Genomic DNA, 19,975 nt, shown 5'->3' with positions numbered 1-19,975 from the left:
TGTAATTTATTTTCTTTTATACTATTTGTGAAGTGAATGTTTGTGAAAAAAAAAAAAAAAAAAAAAAAACCTTGATTGAAATAAATTGAATTTTTGTTCAGATTTTTTCACATAGATTGCAATTCCATTCATTACCCTGTATCATGGATGGATGAATATGACCTATATTCCAACATGCTGAAAAATGCTTCCAGAATTTAGTCAGAAACAGAGAAGGTGCATTGACAGTCGGAAGTGGACTAAGATAACAGTTGCTACCTATCCTTTCCAAAATTGGAGTTATTTGCAGTTATTCAAATCATGTCCTGTAATTTAAGTGGGGAGAAAAATCTCTTCTTGAGAGGGGGGGATTTCTGGATAACTACACAAAGAGAATAAGCATCAATGAACTGTTCATTTAATGCTGAAATAAACAAACCTAAATATATCTTTCATAATTTTATGTATACCTGAATTTTTTAGCCTTGCATTGAATACCGAAAAATTTATTAAAAATCTAAATTGAAAACAATATTTTTACATGACAAACAAGCATAAACCTTAACGCATTTGTTTTACAAAACAAATTCAAAACTCTAAATTTAGAGACTCAAAACAGAATTCCAGTTATTTCTCAATTTCTGTTGCAAAATTATTGCTTGTTTTACCTCTTTACATTTCAATATTATTATACAAATGAATGATAATAAATATGATAATAAGCGTGACAAATCAGAAATACAGCACTGTTTGTATGAAGAAGATCAAAATTTCATTTAATTACACTATTCAGCATTTAAACAGAGAATTTTTGTTGGTTTGCATGTCATTGCTGAAAGTCCAAAGACCATTTTAGCAACAAATTTCCTGAAGTCATCAGCATAATAAGAAGCATAACAAACATGAATGGCATATTATGTATGGAAGTTCATTATTTTTTTTAAACAACTTCATTAGTTTTGATAAAGCTGTCATGCAAAGAAAACTTGGAAAATGATTTCTGGACATCCTTGTAAACTAAATATTGGAGATCATTCTATTATACAATTCTTTAAGCGAACAGTACAATACTATCATGAGTTTTCTAGAACATCTGCATCAGGGCTATAGTTCAGCTAGTAGTTGAGCTTTCTTCAAGTTGCAGAATATCTGGAAGAAACTTAAAAAACATTAAGGGCAAATAAATTTAAAAGCAGAAGTAAAACTCTTCAAATGTGCTAAATCATCAATACGGCTGAACACAAATTGGCAGGAATGTTTTTTTAAACTAGTTCATAAAATTATAACTGTAAAATAAATAAACACACTTTAATTGAAATAGAGCTGTATTTCAACTACTTTGCATTAAGTGTGTTGTAAAATTTAATTTCAAATAATGTTGTGTGTTTTAAAAACACTTGAAAAAGTAAAACACATATTACAGGGAAATATTTTACATAATTCATCAGTCTCTTTTGACTAGCATAGATTGTTTTTCATTTAATTATGTATATAAAATTATGTACATATTTGTTACTGTGCATCATCTTTGCCTTTAAGAAGAGAAATCAGTTTATGATGACTAAAATAAGTAATGAACGTTCGTGATTCTTAATTTTTTAGGAACCGTGATAAAACTTGCTTGTTTTTTCTGCACCTCACTTAGGAATATTCACAACAAAATTGTAGAGGGAGGTGGGGCACGTTGGACAAAGGGACATGTTGTACGGGTTCCAATTATTTGAATAATATTAATATTTTTATTTTATTTTTTGATCAACAAATAGCTCCTATGGTCCTACAAATCCAATAATGAAATCACATGGTACAGTTATATTGAACAAATTTTATTCCAGAAAGTGTTATTTTAGCAGTCCTGAGTACTTTTCAGAAAACTATGAATTAATTTTTTTAATGGTTTTAGTCAAGATTGCGGGGAAAAAAATTGAACTCCTGTCTTAAACTTTTACGTGAATGCCACTACCTCATCAAAGCGCTTACTTGTGATTGTGATTGAAAAAATGTGAGTGCATACTAAAGAAATTAATTATAAACTGTTTTTGTTTGTTTTTAATATATAAATTTAAGTGAAGTAAAAATATAGAGAATGCAATATACTGATGCTTGAATTTAAATTCTTTAAAATAAAGCCACATTTTTTAGTAAATTCATTTATCTATACCTGATATTTCAGCTGGCCACATGAATCAGTTTTAAAAGCCACCACTGTTTTAGAGCATTTGAATTCCCCTTTATTTCAATGTTCTATTTCTTCTGACAAAAGTATTGATTTTCTAAAGACTTCAACAAATTAAGATAAGCTCTGATAAATTGAATATTTATTTATTTATATATTTATTTTTATGAGTGGTTGAAATGAACTCGGATGCAATTGAATTACTTTTTGAGTGGGTGAGGCAAAATAATGAACATGTAATAAATGAATATAAATAATGAAAGAAAAATTACTTTTAAAGTTGATGCATTATAATAATAATATAAGAAAATAAATAACTCTGATTTAAGGAAGCAGTTACTAAACACTTTACTTTGCATTGGTTGAAAACATATCAGATGAATATCAAAATATCCAATATACAGTCGACTCCCGCTACAAAGCGATCCGACTTACGCGAAATGGCTATAACGCGATTTTTTCAACAGTAAAGAATTTTTGAGCTAGCGCGAATTCTTCGCCCGCAACATGAAAATTTTTGGAAAGGAACCGCGGTGAGTAAGTTCTTTTCGTGAACGGACCTTCATCCCTTTAGAATCACTGAGAGCAGAAGTACCCACACTGTACTAGTCTTTTATCGCTTATATAAATAACTACTTCTCATTTTCCATTATTTTTTTTTTCATTCTAAATGCGAAATTTAACGAAATATAACGACACCTAGGAGCGCTGCTTTATCTAAAGTTGGTGAAAATAGAAAGAAAAGAGAACGTTTCTGACAATTAAAGAAAAGGTAAAGCTTCTTGAAAAGCTGAAGCTGAACCAAAAAATGCTTCGAAGGGTAGCACAACAATTAGGTATGACGGTATGAGCGAATCTTCCATACGTACAATTAAAGGTCAAGAAAAGGAAATCCATAAAAGTTCACCGAGTAATAGTATCCAAGCAAAATGCAAAAATTATGAAACTGGAAGCTGTTTTTTATTGTAAATTAAAGAAACCAGGAAGAGGGGTAATGCCATAGATGGAAACTTTATAAAAGAACCAATGAAGCAACTGTATTTAAAAATATATTAGAAAAATTGCAGCATAAATCATCATTTTCACTTTTTTAAGTTACAAATATCATTACTGAATCATTTGTACGGTACAACTATAGGGCATTTGTTCTCCTTACTACATGCCATATATACAGTACTGGTTTATTTTATGTCTTTCTTTCCCATTGATCATTGTTTTTGTGCATCATAGTAGTATTTCATGTTGAATAAAAGGGCTTTTTTTTAAATACAAATAAAAATTAAGTTTTTTATGTAAGAAACAGTAAGGTATGGTTAAGAAAAGGTTTTTAACTGTTTAAGGTTGTGTTTACACGTGTCTAAAATGATTGGTTTTGTTTATAAAAGTTTTTACACATACCTTTTTCCACAACGCGAAATTTCGACTTACGCGAGGTGTCTTGGAACGGATCCCTCGCATAAGTCGGGACTCGACTGTATATCAAAATATCGGATATTTTCGAACCCTGATCTTTACAGATAATCTCAAAACCCCACGATGAGCCTTTATTTTAAAATGCAATTATACACTAATTAAAATTTAACTCCACATTAATTGAGATAGGATTATTTAAAAATCATTTTCCCACCAAATATCGAAATTTTTACGAACTTGATGTGGGGTGAGAGCTTCATGTACTTTATTTTTCTGCTGATCTAGAAGAGTAGAATTTTTCTAAAGTTTGATTCCAAGAAACAGGTTGTGTCATAATGACACACGATAGACGAGAAACATTTTAACTATTCATCAAATACTTTTGAACAGATTGTGTTTCTTATTCATATTTTTACATAAAATTATATACATGTGTCCATTGATAATGATCATCTTCTTCCTTCTTAAGAAGAGAAATGATCTGTTTACGACAAATGTACATATTGATCTCCGTGCTGCCTGAACGCAGTACATGCAACCATACAAAATGAGAAAGGAAGCGAGAAGAGTGTAATGTCTCACTTTTCTCCCATACCTGAAGGCAAGCAAGCCACTGCTTTCCTTCTAACCGACATTGCTTATCCCCACCACTTTTCGTCACGCAAAAAGATTGGATCATAACTTCAAAGCCCTTGCATAAAAAGTTTCACTTAAAAAATCTTTGATTCAGCATTTTATCATAAAAGTATTGATATTTCAACATGCAAAACTTTAAATGTACCTAATTTCTGACAAACAAGAGCTGTGGCTGGGAGGACTTTTACAATCTCAAAAGCCCATGATAACGGTCCTGATCTCAAAGGTAATTCAACCCTTGTTAAAACTTAATTATGTATCAATCATGGCCATAATTATTTAAAAATCATTTTCTCAATAAAAATAGAAATTTTTACTAACCTGAAGCGGGGTGATAGCATGCACTTTATTCTTCAGGTGATAAAGAAAGAGTAGCATGTAAAGGAAATAACAAGGCAACCTAAAAATTAGTAACCCTAATTAGAGCATAATAAAAAGTACCAACACACTACTTGAAACGAACTTAGAACATCTCAGTTTTCTGTTTATGATGGAACACACAGAGAGTGACATGCTTGTTGAATAAAAAAGAGTAAATTACCAAAATAACCAAAACTTCCTACAATTCATTAAATTTTTAATAAAATAGTACATTTTAAATTGGCTCGCTCAACCTAAAAAATCGATAAAAACTGCTGTGTGTCAAGCAAGTGTTCTACTTCATATCCACCTCAAACGCTTTTGCAAATTCATGTGGTGACATTAATTTCATAATTGAATTGACATTTTTCTTTACAATTTTTAACTAATAAATATTTGGCAGAAAATGATAACAAATCGTTTTTCCTTAAATCTAAATGTTTTTACAAGATACTGCCAGCAAGCATTGAAAGTTCTATAATGTATAAGCATTTTATTTCCTCTGTATCTCCTTTCAAAAAACAAAAATTTGACACTGTAAATACTTACGTTGCATAAAGAGAAGATTTAACTTGGAGTTTTATAGCTTGAAGGAATATTAAAAACGATACATAAGTCAATTTTTGTCAATGATCGGCAAAAATAAAAGCCCTAACATTAAAACATAAGTTAAAATGGGTTTTAATATCAAGTCACATTTATTTAAAAAAACAAATTCTGCAACATTCAGCATTTATAATACAAATCACATGTTAAGACATCCTCACGTACATCACAAGTGTGTGTTTTGTTTACATCCACTCGTCGCCAAGCACGAAATTGATCGCGCCAAACTGAATACAGAGATCTATCGTTAAAAAAATTTAATTTACACAATTTAAACTTTTGCCTTGTCTTAAAGTGTTGTTTTTCAATAACGTTGTGATTGGAATAATCGATTTAACAGGAAAACTAACTATGAAAGACCCAAATAAAGTGTCAGAAGGGAATTTTAGCACACCGGAACACATGTTCTTGATATAATTACACATTAGGTAAAGAAATAGGAATGGACTCACTCAAGTAAAGCTACATACGTATAATTTGAACATTATAGAACAGTAATATGAGCATTAAAATCTTGGACTCACCTTTAATTTTCCAGATTCTGGGTTTTTCCACAGCACTGTCATACGCTCCATGTTAATCCTACGGGAGAAGAAGAAACACTGCCTCAGGCGGTCTTCGACCAATAGGAAAATGATACCGCGTTGTCGCAACTCTGAAAACTACGTTTTCATATAGGGACTCTAGGTAAGAAGAATCGGATACTTCACGTGACGTTACAGCAGCATGGCCCTATTCACCTGACGTCACTGCGGGTATAAAACGTCCCTGCAGTGCATTGTGGGAGCTGTAGCATTCGAAAATCCAGTACTACAGCGTATAATAACACTTGCTTTTACGCGGCTTATAAACTCTTTTTTCTGTTTATAAAAGCTATTGATGATTGAAAGATGAAGAGAGCTATTGTTACGAAATACTCTCTTTAAAATCGTATTTTCATGGTTTTACGCCACATCAGAAACATGGTGAAAATTCAAATTTTCTTTTTACTTTTTCCTTTTCTCAGCATTTTTCCATCAGTATCAAGTCTATATAAGCCCAAAGCATGTTCATGATGCGTATGAAATCCAGTAATCCTTATATAAAACGAGTTTTTTTAGCACTACTAACACTGCGTAGTTGATCAACACAGGGATTCAAGTGTAATACGGCGGATCGCAATTAACCGCTGCGACCGCTATTTCCCCAATTTTAATTCAAGTGTAACTTTGCGATTGTCTTCAGTCCAGATTCTCTCGCAATAGTTTCAACTGCTCTCAAAATGTCATAAAGTTGGAAAATCTCTCGCAAGTGCAGAAAAACATCAATGGCGTCTATTTGGAATGCATAGTTTATTTTATAATTAATGAAATGTTATTGTTTGAAATTTGGCAACTCAGTTCAAGACTCGTTTTTGTTTACAGTACGATTTATGCAGTAGCCTTCAACTTAAATTGGAAGTATAATTGGTTTTATTTACTTAAAATATGCGATACTTGGCTCAATTTTACTTTGTTTTCATCCACAAATGCAGTACTTGTTATAATTATGGCTTTATTTTTGATGGCATAACAATGTTCTGCATAATTATTATACTACTTCCTCGTTTTGAAGAAACCAAGAACAACAGTACAAGCTGAATTACGACTATGACGAGAAATTACAATGAAAATTCTCTTCTTTGTTGTAATTTTGCTTTGAGAAAAAAAAAAAAAAAGGGAAAGTGTGGCTGTTGAAAGGGAATAAGTTTTGTTTAACGTTCACTATCTTGCTAATCCAAAATCTTAAATCTATGCTAGTATTTTAAATCATTTGCTAACATTGCATTTACTTGCGTATGATGGTACAATAACAAAATGCATCAAACTGAGCTACATGGCCCCTGCATAAGTTCCTAAAATGACATGCATTGTACTCCCATTAAAAAATTAAACTGTGAAAGTCTGAAATCTGGTAAATGTCGACATTAGCTAGTGCATATCAACATTCACATGCCAGAACATACTTAATATTTCTGGTGAATCACCAGTAAAAGTCAATTCTGTAATTTCGGTGTTTTACGGTAGCATATATATATATATATATATATATATATATATATATATATATATATATATATATATATATATATATATACTGTATATACATGCTCTAAAAGTAATTGGCAGAAACGTTTCGCTATAAATAAATGAGGAAATTAGTTACGGTCCAAATCCTATTGCTTTTTTTCTCAATGAAGAAAACAAAGTGGCAGTTCTACACAAAGGTGCATATACACAACATAGTCAGACAAAGGGTGCAATTGAGTTCATCAGTCATTCCAAAATGAGGCCCCTGAGTCTTAGCCCCCCTAGACATAAAAGTCTAACTCTGCTCATGCACGCAGGGTATCTTCAAGCCAGTCCGGAAAATATTGTGCCACCTCATACCTTTTTTAGTTTAATCGACTTAAAAATAAACTAGATGTCCCCGTGATGTCTGCTTGCTGGCGAGGCAATAAAATGAGATTTCTGCTCTTTAGGTCTTTAAAATATATACTATAATATAAAAAATATGAGGTAGCGTAAAGTTACTCGGACTGGCTCAAAGATACCATGAATGACTGCCAAAACTTTTTTGTGTGGGGAGCTCAAATTCATCTGTTTTTACTACACTGGTGCAAGAAATTAAGAGAAATTTCAGATTTGGTCAATTATCTCCAAAACTACTGGACCGATTTTTATGAAATTTGGTATGTACACACATTAAAACAATACAAAACAAAACTATCAAAAATTTAAAATACACACGCATGATCATAAATAACAGTCGTTAGAGTCGGAGGGTATGAAACAGCAAAATTGAACAAAGAAAAATGGGTTAGTAGGGGGTATGATGCCCTCTAACAGACATATAGGCCTATCAGTGTGACTCCATACTTGAAATGTAGCAGTTTATGAGATCCTGGAACAATTGTTTCCACTCGTTCAGCAACGCTGTTCCCAGGCCATGGATGATCCCCGGAGGGGTGTTGCGAGTTGCTATTGCCCTCTCAAAAGCGTCCCAGACATGCTTTTAAGAATTAGTGTCAAGAGATCTGCTTGGCCAATACATACAATAAATGTCCTCCCTTTCGAGAAGTTCGTCGACCAGAAGAGCTCTATGCGACCTTGTGTTAACATCCATTAAAATTAGCTCAGGGATAACAGCGCCCCTCAAGAGCTGAGCATTGAGCTCCAAAACCACATCCCTATGCCTCGCAACTGTCCCAGATCCTCTCTCAAGACATAGAGGGGTGGGCGGCCATTCAACATGACCAAATGGGAAGATTGGGGACCGCAGATTGGGCGCCGTCGATTGGGCGCCGCATATTGGGCGCCCGGAACATTGGGCGCCGAGCACTTTGGGCGCCGAGCGTTTTGGGCGCTGGGAACTTTGGGCGCCGGGAACTTTGGGCGCCGAGCACTTTGGGCGCCGGGAACTTTGGGCGCCGAGCACTTTAGGCGCCGAGCATTTTGGGCGCCGGGAACTTTGGGCGTTATATAGCATATTGTGCCAAATATTCCCAGGGCCCAAAATGCTCGGCGCCCAATGTTTCCGGCGTCCAAAATACTCGGCGCCCAATGTTCCCGGCGGCGAATTTTGAAACGCTGTCAATGCTTGCGTTCGACGAGCTCAACCGGTACCTACCGGTTAACCGATAACGTGACATCTAATGATCACGTGCTTCAATCAACTAATCAACAGATTAATACGGTAACCGATTGATGATAGAACGCAGCGGTTAGTCCCGGTTACTCAGTGGTCGACCGGTTAGAATCGTCGAACAAAACCAATTACAGTACATTGGCGAAACGAGAAATAAAAACGAGCGCGTTCTATTAACAGCATGGTAACCTGGATACATTAAAGCAACCCCGAGTAAAATGTAAACAGAGCCGCCCCTTTAAATTGTGAGGTAGAAATTGCAATGCGAAATATTGCTGTTTAAGTTTTAGTTCGTTTTAATTTCACGATTTACTGTTTTTTGTGTTGTGAAATATTTCCGTATTCGTAGGGTTTCTTTTAAATCTTAATTTACGTCTGTATTGTTGTTATGTTTGGAAAATTCTGCTCGCTGTAAACATTCGCAATAAACTCACATTGAAAGAGACGCAGAACAGATTTTAACATGATAGATAATAGATGCTGTTTCAAAATGAGTTTCTTTGACTGTTGATTTTTTTTATATTCTTGAGACTAGTAACTGAAATTCGATCTGAGTGTGCTTCTCTTATGTTGTTGATGTTTTAATTTATTGGTTTTCTCAATGAACAATGGTTGAACAATGTTGAAGATTTTGGTTGGTTCATCAAGTTTTTTAACGATGAAGATAAAAATGTCGTGAGAAAAATCTGTAAAAAATACTACCATTTAATGATCTAAGAAATACATTTTATCTCAGGAAAGAATTTAATCCTTTTCATTTAATTTATAATTTCACTTTCTTCTGTCTCAGTTTTTAGTTTTATAAAAAATAAAATAAAAAGGGGAAGGGATGGGTGGGAAGATATTGAGTCACTGCTCCTGTGCTCTGTGGGGCTCGTAAGAATTTGAGCGACCAGTGTCAGGCAGGTACCACGGTACTTGGAAATTTCTCACAGCCACACCACCATGCTCAGTTTTTAGAATGAAGCCAAACTAATCATTCCCTGCCCATTAAGGACATGTCACGATAATAAAAAGAGCAGCTCTAAAGCATTTGACCTTACTTGTCATTTAAATTTTTAACACCGAGAGTACATTTTAAGCACAGGGATGTTTTTAATATCGTCAGCCTCTGTGAGTCCCGGCCCTTATGCATTTGCCTCCTCTGTCCCCCCCCCCCCACCCCCTTGTCGTCGGCCCTGCCAATGAATGATGAAGTAAAAATATTTGCGAAAAATGTCATGTTATTTAACAAGAAAAATAGTGTTTAATAACAAATAATTTTATTAAAATGAAATGTAAACTAAGTAAGCAAACATTAGGGCAGTAAGTGACGCCCCTAAACCAGTGCAAAAGAATTTACCATAAGCTATTCAATAAATAAAAATTAAACTTACTTTTCTAAAAGGAACCTAAAAAAATGTATTAAAAAATTATGAACAAATCGCAGTAACAATGATTGCTTCTGAATTGATTACTTTATTGACAAATAATTAAATGGATTAATAATAACCTACCATAAATAACAAGCACATATTATATGCATAACACTTTTTTTTGAAAGAAGGTTACTTTCGGTATTTTTTTTCCTTGCAGTGGTTTGCTTTCTGATTGAAATTGAATGGGGAAATTTACTTTTGTTTTGTTGCAAAATAAACTTCGAATTATCCGGCATGCCGGAAAATTCGAACTTCCTGGCATGCTGGTCAACCTTGCTTTTTTCCTGCATGCCGGATAATGCAGCGTAATACGGTAATTATACAACCTTTGCACACTCCCCCCCCCCTCATTTCCTTTAAAAAAATTTAAATGACACGTTTGGCTACCACCAACTACTCGCAATCAGTAGTCATTGGCCCCGGGAACTGTAAGCTGTTCCATTTCGATTGTTTTATGCTCCGAGCTTGTGTCGCTCCTTAATTGGACTAAATCATTGCCGCCATTCACGAGCGAGCCGAATAGAGCCGAGCCATTCGGAGTCGTTCCATTTGGAATGGGATAAAATTGTAACCGCATTCACGACCGCATCCACACCGCACCGCGCCAATGTTTGTTTTGAAATAGAAAATCGCTATTCCTGCATTTATTTGAAATTATTTGGATGTCCTTGGTCAAATAACGTCAATTTAATGATAGTTAGTCCTCAAATAGCTTTGTATACGTTTATCTCCTGGCTTCATCAGCCAAATTTCTTCATTTATTTGTGTAAACGTGTCTTGCTTTTTACTAAGATGAGGTTAAGCATTTGTATTCACATGTTTGTATTCACAAGATTTTTCGTTGCAAACATAGATCAGATTACCTTTTACTGAAATTCGCTAATCGTTCGCCACAACGATTGACGTTTCTCGAAATGTGCTATGCAAAACTACCTTGTTTAACAGACATTTGAAGGTAAAAAAACTTACATTGCCCATTTTAAGATAATTTATTTCTTAGTTTTATAGCAACCAACAAGGAGAGAGCCATTAACTGAGAAGCATTTTCTAAGTCCTTATCGTGTACTCTTAACTTCATAAAAAAAGTCGTCTCTTTCTTTTATGATCTATTTGAAAAACCTGACACATGTGTACATATATATTTACAATTACTCAAAAAAAAGCAAACAGCTTGTCGCATTTGCTTTAATGCTGTAAAATATAAGTTTGTTAATATTGAGTTACTCCCCTAAATTAAAATTTTTCATTTCAATAAGTAATTATTTTACCTTCTCGTCCGCAGCAGTATTATATTTTTAATGGCAATTTTGTTCACTATGCATGCAACTGAAAAGGACGCATAACATGTTTATGGTAAGTGACATAAAGGGATAAAGAGAATTCGTCCCAATGGTCATACGATGGTGATTGCCTGTTAATTTAAATTTGGCTTTCGCTTTTGTTGGCTTTTAGGATGTATCCCTCAGTAGTGGAAGTAAAAAAAAAGAAAGGTTTGTATAATTTTTGTTTTGCAATAATGACTTTGCTTTATCATGCACTTTCATCAGTGGCACACACAGGAATTTTGCAAGGGGGAGGGTCCAAGGTCGAAAGCGCAATTCCTATCTCATACACCAATATGCCGTCAAACATATCGACTTGATTTTATCAGTGCCCGAAAATGGAAAACAGTAAAAAATAAACTTGAATAAGTAATTAGCATCATTGAATGAAATACACAAAATAACCAGAGAGCAAAATAATTTACACTTTTACATTTCTCATAATTAAAAAATAGATTCAAGTTCATAGAATCTCTTTTCAATTCTCTTTCAATAATGTCAAAACTAAAAACAGGGTTATTACAGTGTATTCATTTATAATCACCGTTGCACTTCTAAAAGGCAATGCATTATGTGAAAAGTGCATAATATTTTAAAAAATGTTTTAACACTAGGATTTTAGTTTTTCACTCATTGGAACTGAAACAATTGTTACCTTTGTTTGAAATTATTTCACATGCGGGGAATTTAATCAGGAAAAAAAAACGAGCTATGGGAGGGGTCCGGACCCCACCCATACCCCCCTGGACCCCCTCGTGTGCGCCACTGACTTTCAAACTACTTTTATATTTACTGTTTTGAAATGTTGAAGTTATGCAATTTTAATTTCTAGGAAAACAGTTTTTCTTCGTTTAATGATTTCTGCACAAAAAATTATCTTATAATTTTATGTTTCCTTTAGTTTGTGGTAGGGGCTATGATCACTTGTGATTGAAAATAGGACATTTATGAAAACTATTTTTATGCAATGCAATTTTTAGTTTTAATTTAAAAAGAAAAATTAGATTTGGTGTATGTACTTTATTATTTTTCTCTATGATATTGTTTTATTTATTACGGTCAGGAAAGGGTGGGGAATTGTCATAAAATCCTGCTTTTCAACTTATGTACGTAATAAATATTTAAGACTTCCTGTAAAAACTTCACATATGTTTTGAAACATTACATTAAGAGAACACATTGCATTAAGTTTTCAGAAGAAAAAAAAATATATTTTATTCACTTTCTTTTTCATATGTAGTTATGACTGCTTTACCCCATGTGGTGAGGTAAAAGGAGTGGTACATGGGGCAAGGTGGTCATAATTAAACAACAGATATACGACTATTTTAAAAGAACCATAAAAGTTAAAACGCTCGACACAGCTAGTTCTTTGAAAGAAATCGGCTTGATTTAATTAAATTATATACATTTTTAATGCCCTGTAGTCATAAGTTGGCTCATTAAAGATTTATAGATAGCTGATGCACCGAAAAAGATGCAGGAAGAGATGATTAGGGTAAACTCTTCATCATCAACTTTTAATGAAAATTTGACTATGTTGGATTTTAACGTGATTATTAATTAAATGACCTTCTCAAATACATTTGGGACATAATCTCAAAAATCGAGGTGGATGGCCACAGTAGAGACTCCCTCCTTCCATTTCAATTTGTATAAAATTACATGAGAAAAATGTAAAACATATTTAAGTCTGTTTTTCTGTAAACACAATAGTCGATCTGTACTTTTATTTTACGATTAGTTAATAATTGTGAACTTAGAAAAGTGGAGACCAATGCGTCTTTACTTTTGAAAGTGTGGAAGCATTCGCTAGATAGAAAAATAGTAAGTAGTAACTGATTATCTTGATTATTTGTAGTTAGGTAATTAATATGAAATAGTTTTTGCTCTCATGCATCACTAAAATCTCCCGCATAGTGCTTAAAAATATTGATTTCTGTAAGTTTCAGTTGTTTTTTTTCGTTTTGAATATGTTATTTTTTTTATTATTCATTTGCAAATGTTGATTCGAAAGTTTGTTAGCTAATATATTTTTCAGCTTGATATTTTCTTTAGACTTATGTTTGATTTTTTTTAAAAAGGAAGAAATAATCAATAGTTTTGAAGAAAAATTATAAATTTTTGGCTTTGTACGAGATGCCTCTGAGATTAATGATTTTATGGTACATGTGGGGACAAAAGGGGCGTCTTTTTATCCACTTGGAATTACGAATTTTCAAAAAAAAAAAGGATTCCGATTTGCCTAGTACACAAGGTTTACCCTAGGTTAGCCTGGTACACAAGGCATACTGATTCACGCTTTTGGATACAAGTTGGCATTGGTTGCCTTTGTTCACAGTACATGAAACTTTTTTAAAAAATGAAGCTTTCTACGCAGCCAATGTCATGAAAATTCTACAAAATTTGAGCGAAAATGAGAGTGTTCCGATTTTAAAATGTTGTATAAGTAAATAACACCATTGCTTTTTCTAAGTAAAGAATTGTCTGCAGTAAAATTTGGAAATTGAAATTTAATTCCTTATTGATAAAATCTAAATATATATACATATTTTTAACATTCTTTCGACTATTTATATTTTAGTAACATAGTCTTTTATTTGATGTGTGCAACTTTACACCACCTGGCAATAAATGTTCACTTTAAAAGATTAATGTATATAAATGCTGTATGAATAAACTTATTTTGTTATTACGAGAATTTTTCTTATTTCAATCTATGTTTTTTTCTGTAAAGCCAGTACCTTCATAAACACACACAAATAATAAAAAAAAATCAAAAGCATTTGTTTTTGAACGAATAAAAGACAAATAATTATCATTAATATTTTCAGAATATTGACAATTAATGTTTTTAGTTTTCTCTAAAATTAAATTTTGTTTATAAAATTGACAGTGGTTCCATAAATCTCCTACTGAAAATAGAACACTGCTACAGTGTATAATTACTAGTGAATTGCCGGATCATAAAAATGTAGATCCGCAAATACATATATGGACCTTGAATTTTTAACCCAATTTGATCCTTGTCCAAGTGTAAAATTTGAGATGAAAGGTATTCCCGTAAGGGTAAAAGCACGATTTATTTAAAAAATCAATCCGTAGCAGAAACATAATCAGGAATTTGATTTATTCTGAAAATAAGTTCTACGAAGAGAAGGGGAGTGTCGGTAAGAATGAGACTGCATTGCATTTAAGACGAAGTAAAATGTGAAAAATTATTTCTAGCTTGGTCTGTAGCTATTACTAGTAGCTGCTACATCTGCTGGCTAGAAATAATATTTCGGCATATAAATGCTGTTGTTCCATTCCTCTCGACCTGCCCTTACCGACATAGCACTGCCAAGAACATTTTTACGAAGAGTAATCGGAGAATTCTGTCTCAATTTTTCGAAGAATGGCTGGAAGAGTCGATAGGAGGAATAGTACAATTCCTAAATCAGTATAAAAAAATGCTGAAATGTTACCTTATAATATCTTTAAAAAATGTAAAGCTAATTCAAATTTAATTGTATGTTATTTTATAGTTATCCACATGTAGAATTTCAAATATGTAATAAGAGTTTATGGCTAAAAATCCATTTAAGATCTACTAATCATGATATGGATACAAATCTTTATTTTCTTTTGGATATCTGGCACATCGCTATCAATTAAAGACATACAGTTAGGGCAAACCTAACCTGGCAGTATTGTAAAGGCTATGCAAATCTCAATCCTACCATTTCATTGCTGCCAGGTAAGGTTTTTCGTAACTAGTGCTGCAAAGAAAGTCGTGCCCCTTCTCCCCCCCCAGGAACATTTGGTTTTAATATATATTGTCATTCCAAAACTGTTTTGACCAAAAAAAAAAATCAATCTGCACTAGTGCAAAATTTATAGCACACATTTTTCTTAACATGAAAATATGCACTTGATTATTCATTTAATTGCAAGAACTTAATAAGGTCTTCGTAAGAAAATTTAGCTGAGTGCTAAGAACCATCAATATCTGCTCTTACTATTAATTTCAATGAAATCTTTATCACTAAGAAAAAAGAATTCATATTGTTTTGTTTGTGTGCAAAATATTAGAATGACTTTCTTTTTTTTTCTTTGAATTCAAGAATTTAGGCATGTAGGATTTTCTTTTTTTCAATTGATGAAATTGAAACATATCAGAATATGCAGTTTTTAGTGCAGCATTATGTAGCACTAAAAAATGCTTACATTACAGTTATGAAAAAGATATTTAAAGTATGCTGTAAAAAAAAGTCAGCTTTAGTGGTTACTAACTAAAGTTGATGAACAGATACGTATAAAATTTTTAGCTTTTTTTTTTTTTTTTTTGACAAGTATGAATAATGTGCTGCACCAGTTGGTTTTAGCCATATAAAAAAAACCTCACCTTGAGTACAATCTATTGAACCTAACAACTGTTAATAAAACCTATTTATTTCATATTGTTACTTTTATAGGCTCTAATTTTTGAGAGTAGTGAGATCATACGAGTTAATCTTTTTCATTTCCAATTTCTTGTTCTCCTACCTCTGTTTACGAAACGCATTTTCACAAACAGTAATTGGTTTAAATAATACTGCTTTTATTTTGCAATTTAAATACAAAATTCCCTAAGTATTATTCAGTTGTGAGAAAATTATTGAAAAATCTTTGACCCTTGTCAGATTCATTCTCATGCGTTTCATTCAAAACAAATACAATATGCATGTAGAACATATGACGCATTTCTTAAACGGCAACATTTTTATATTGAATTTGCTTTCTTTTCCAATTGCAGAGCTAAAAGTTGAAAAAAATATATCCATTACATGAGAGAACATGATTTCATCAACAAAAACAAATATTGCATCACGATTTTCACCCCTCTGCTACCTCTCTCAAACCCAGGGAGCTCAAATCTCATTGGTTGATATCAATTAGTCGCTTCAAGTACATACGATCTCGACTTCCCACTCCAAGCGGGTTTTCACATTCACGATGCGATGGAACGGTCGAAAATCGGCGCGGTGCGATGGATTTCAGCTCGGCTGGATATCCAGCGAGCCGCGCCACGCCATCCAAATGGATGAGGCGTTCGGCATTCACGACCGGATTTTGGAGTGATGCCGCGCCATTCGGATGAATGGAGCGCCCGTGAATGGCGGCCCTAATAGGTGTGAGTTCATTTGTATGCTAATGATAATAATATATTCAGAGCTCTAAAAAAATTTTTTTTTTGGCCTTGTTAATCTTGCCTGAATGAACTGATAATTGATAACAATTTGCAGATTGCGCCAAAATCTTAATTATATTAAAATGTTCCCTACTAGGGGCTAATGGACTTATTGGCACATGGGCCTGTGCACCTTGATTTAAAAAAAATTATACGTTCAAAGTGCAGCCCTACTCAAAGGAGTTTACAGCAAATATTGTATAATTGACTTTGAATTCATAGCACCTGTGATAGTTAAGTAAGAAGAGAGAGGGGAGCCAAAGTGAGTGCCCTCGGCTAGTCATTCTTGCACCCTTTGAACTTGTCCGCTTCCGTTTTTTTCCCTTACATTCATGGCGTGTGAAGCAATCCGGAAAACTTGAAGAAGGGGTTGCTATTCATATTGTATTGTAATCAACTCTGAATTTGGAGCACTTCAGAAGTGATTGGTACTTGGGGGGAAAGGGGGGGAGGCTCTTGAGCCAAAGTAAGCACCCTACAACTTGTGAGCCACCCATGTTTTCTTTTTTAGGTTCAAAGCAATCCATATAAGTTTGCAGAAGGAGCTTGCAGTTAATTATTCTTGCATTATAATTAATTTTGAATTCATGGCACTGTGGAAGTGGAAGGAAAATTGGCGGAAGGGCCAGATCTGAAGCCTAAGTGAGAGCAAGATATGGCATGCTTCTCCATGACATTCAATCGTCTTCTCAACTTCATACTTTGTGCAGAATAGGGAGCTGAATATAAGATTCAGAGCAAAGGGTTGTGAAAACCCATGGTGCGCCTACCAATCCTTACGCCCTTATGAATGAAGAACCTTTCAAACAGAAGACATTTTGTCAAAACCTTATTCTTTTCAAAGAGTCGGAGTCATTTTCCCTCCAATTCCTCAGTCCTGGTTCAATTGCCTCACACTTAGCTTTGAGAAAATAATGTTACATAAAAGAGGTTGTAATTTTTGCAATAAAATTTGCATTGAGTAAACACCCTCCCCCACCCCTCAAACCCTGGAAAAATTCGAAATGACAAGCCTGCTTATACGAAGTGTTAGCAGTTTAGGAATTCTAAGAAATTAAGAATTTCCGTACTTATTCATGTCTTGAACAAACCAATGTGATTTTAGCCAGTTGTAATAATTACTGTGAATAAGAAACAATTACCTTTTCACATTATAGGTAGTTCAAGTATTTGGTAAATATTCACTTCAAATTACTTCAGAGTTACCAGAAGATCAGTTTTCAGTGGCTGATTTATGGACTTAAGGGGCCAGTTGAAATATATTTTTGGGGACCCCTTTGTTTATAATTATCATCATAATTGGCTGGATAGCCCATTGCGAGCCTTGGCCTTCTTCAAGAGATCCCGCCAGGAAGCTCTCCTCTTTGTCGTTGACCTCCAGTTTTTGATTTTAATAAAATCAAAATCAGTGTCCACACAGTTGACCCATCTCGTTTTTGGTCTACCCCTTGGTCGCTGTCCAAAAGGGACTGCATTGAAGACAGTCAACGAAGCTCTATCATTTTCCATTCTCAAGAGATGACCAGCCCATCTCATTGTTTAGTTTGGTAAATTTCAAAATATTGATATCTCTAAAAAGTTTATTAAGTCTTTGTCTATCATAGAACTAAGTTAAAAAATAAAATTTAAAAAAAAGGCTGCAATTTTGAATCATCTTTATAGTCTTATGGTACTGGGAGCCCCTTACAATTTTGCAACATGGTAGATCTGCCACTGCATCTTTAGAATTTCTTTTTTTTTGTCTTGATGCTGTCCTAGATATTCTGGTTTAAATTCGGATTTTTTTAATGCAAAACCGAAATACATCGTAGCTTCAGAACAACAGTAAGATATTAAATCCCAGATATAACACTAAGATATCTTACTGTTGCTTTGAGGGGACAATATAGGTTTTTTTTTAAAGAAACACAACCGAGATTTTATTAGTATTTAAAATAAATTGATAGAATATTCCATTATCATTCTTTATTTTCAACTTTAATTTTTTAATCACCAGTAGGATTTCTGGAAAGGAGGAAAAAATCTTAACATTTTTTGATTGTTCCACAACTCAACTAGTTTTTAAGTCATAAGTAAAATGCATTTTCATATTTTTCGGAAAATATAAAAGGAATATCGTCTGCAATTTGAATTATGCATAACTTCAACACCCAGAAGAATCAAACTGAAGTATATTTACGAATTAAAATACATTGAATCAATACTGAATTAAAAGAAATGTCAAACATAGCCCAAAAAATCCATATATTTTTTACATTATATTAGTCAACAATATAACAACTTTTAAGTACGACTAACAAAATTCGTGGTTGTTTCACAAAATAAGATTGTATGTGACAATACATTAGTTTCAAGGATTTTTCACAAATTAATTTTGCAAAATACTAAATATAATACGAGTTAAAATATGAAAGCTATAACGTATGAAGATAAATCCAAGCTTTCACGACTGCACACGGAGCATTTGTAAACAAAATTTATAAGTGTCAGTACAAAATTTAACTAATTCCACCACTTGCAACACCCAAAAATTTGATTCATTTTGTGTTCAAATAATTGTTTAGTTAGACCAAGAATATCGTTCAGAGATTAAAAAATACAGAACTATGACAATTGCGACTATTATAATGAACTTTGTTTTCAAACACAGGTTGCAAGCAGAGCATAAACAGCATTGCGCTCCGCAAAGAGCAGCACTGCGAAATTCTCGCCAACCATTTTTGGTATCTTTCGAATTTCGCCAATGCACTGTAACTGAAGGTTTCAAAATTCGCTTCCCGGCGCCCAAAGTGCTCGGCGCCCAAAGTGCTCAGCGCCCAAAGTTCTCGGCGCCCAAAGTTCCCGGCGCCCAAAATGCTCGGCGCCCAAAGTGCTCGGCGCCCAAAGTTCCCGGCGGTCAAAGTTACCGGCGCCCAAAATGCTCGGCGCCCAAAGCTCCCGGCGCCCAAAATACTCGGCGCCCAAAGTTCCCGGCGCCCAAGATGCTCGGCGCCCAAAGTTCCCGGCGCCTAAAATACTCGGCACCCAAAGTTCCCGTCGCCCAATATGCGGCGCCCAATTTACGGCGCCCAATCTGCGGCGCCCAATCTTCCTAGACCGTCAACATGATGCCTTCCCAGACCGTCAAACCACCACCGCCATAAGGGTCGATTTCGCGGATATTGGAGGGCAGGTAGCGAGTTCCTGC

The 19,975-nt window shown here is 34.0% G+C and overlaps 1 long non-coding RNA gene across 2 annotated transcripts; it reads right to left on the bottom strand.

Annotated features, from left to right (window-relative positions):
* Positions 1–351: 351 nt before the first annotated feature.
* Positions 352–5,734, bottom strand: LOC129231740 (uncharacterized). 2 transcript variants are annotated; one of them, XR_008581282.1, is made up of 3 exons: positions 5,695–5,734; positions 4,526–4,604; positions 352–1,138 (listed from the first exon to the last, which is right to left on the bottom strand). It is a non-coding gene; the product is annotated as an uncharacterized LOC129231740 (long non-coding RNA). The 2 variants fall into 2 exon arrangements; XR_008581283.1 differs by lacking the exon at positions 5,695–5,734 and adding an exon at positions 5,114–5,240 and having other exon boundaries at positions 352–1,128.
* Between the last annotated feature and the right edge of the window lie 14,241 nt (positions 5,735–19,975).

Source organism: Uloborus diversus, chromosome 10, assembly GCF_026930045.1.
Source record: "Uloborus diversus isolate 005 chromosome 10, Udiv.v.3.1, whole genome shotgun sequence".
Taxonomy (NCBI): domain Eukaryota; kingdom Metazoa; phylum Arthropoda; class Arachnida; order Araneae; family Uloboridae; genus Uloborus; species Uloborus diversus.
Note: the sequence above shows the minus strand (reverse complement) of the source record. Positions and strands in the feature narration are given on the sequence as shown.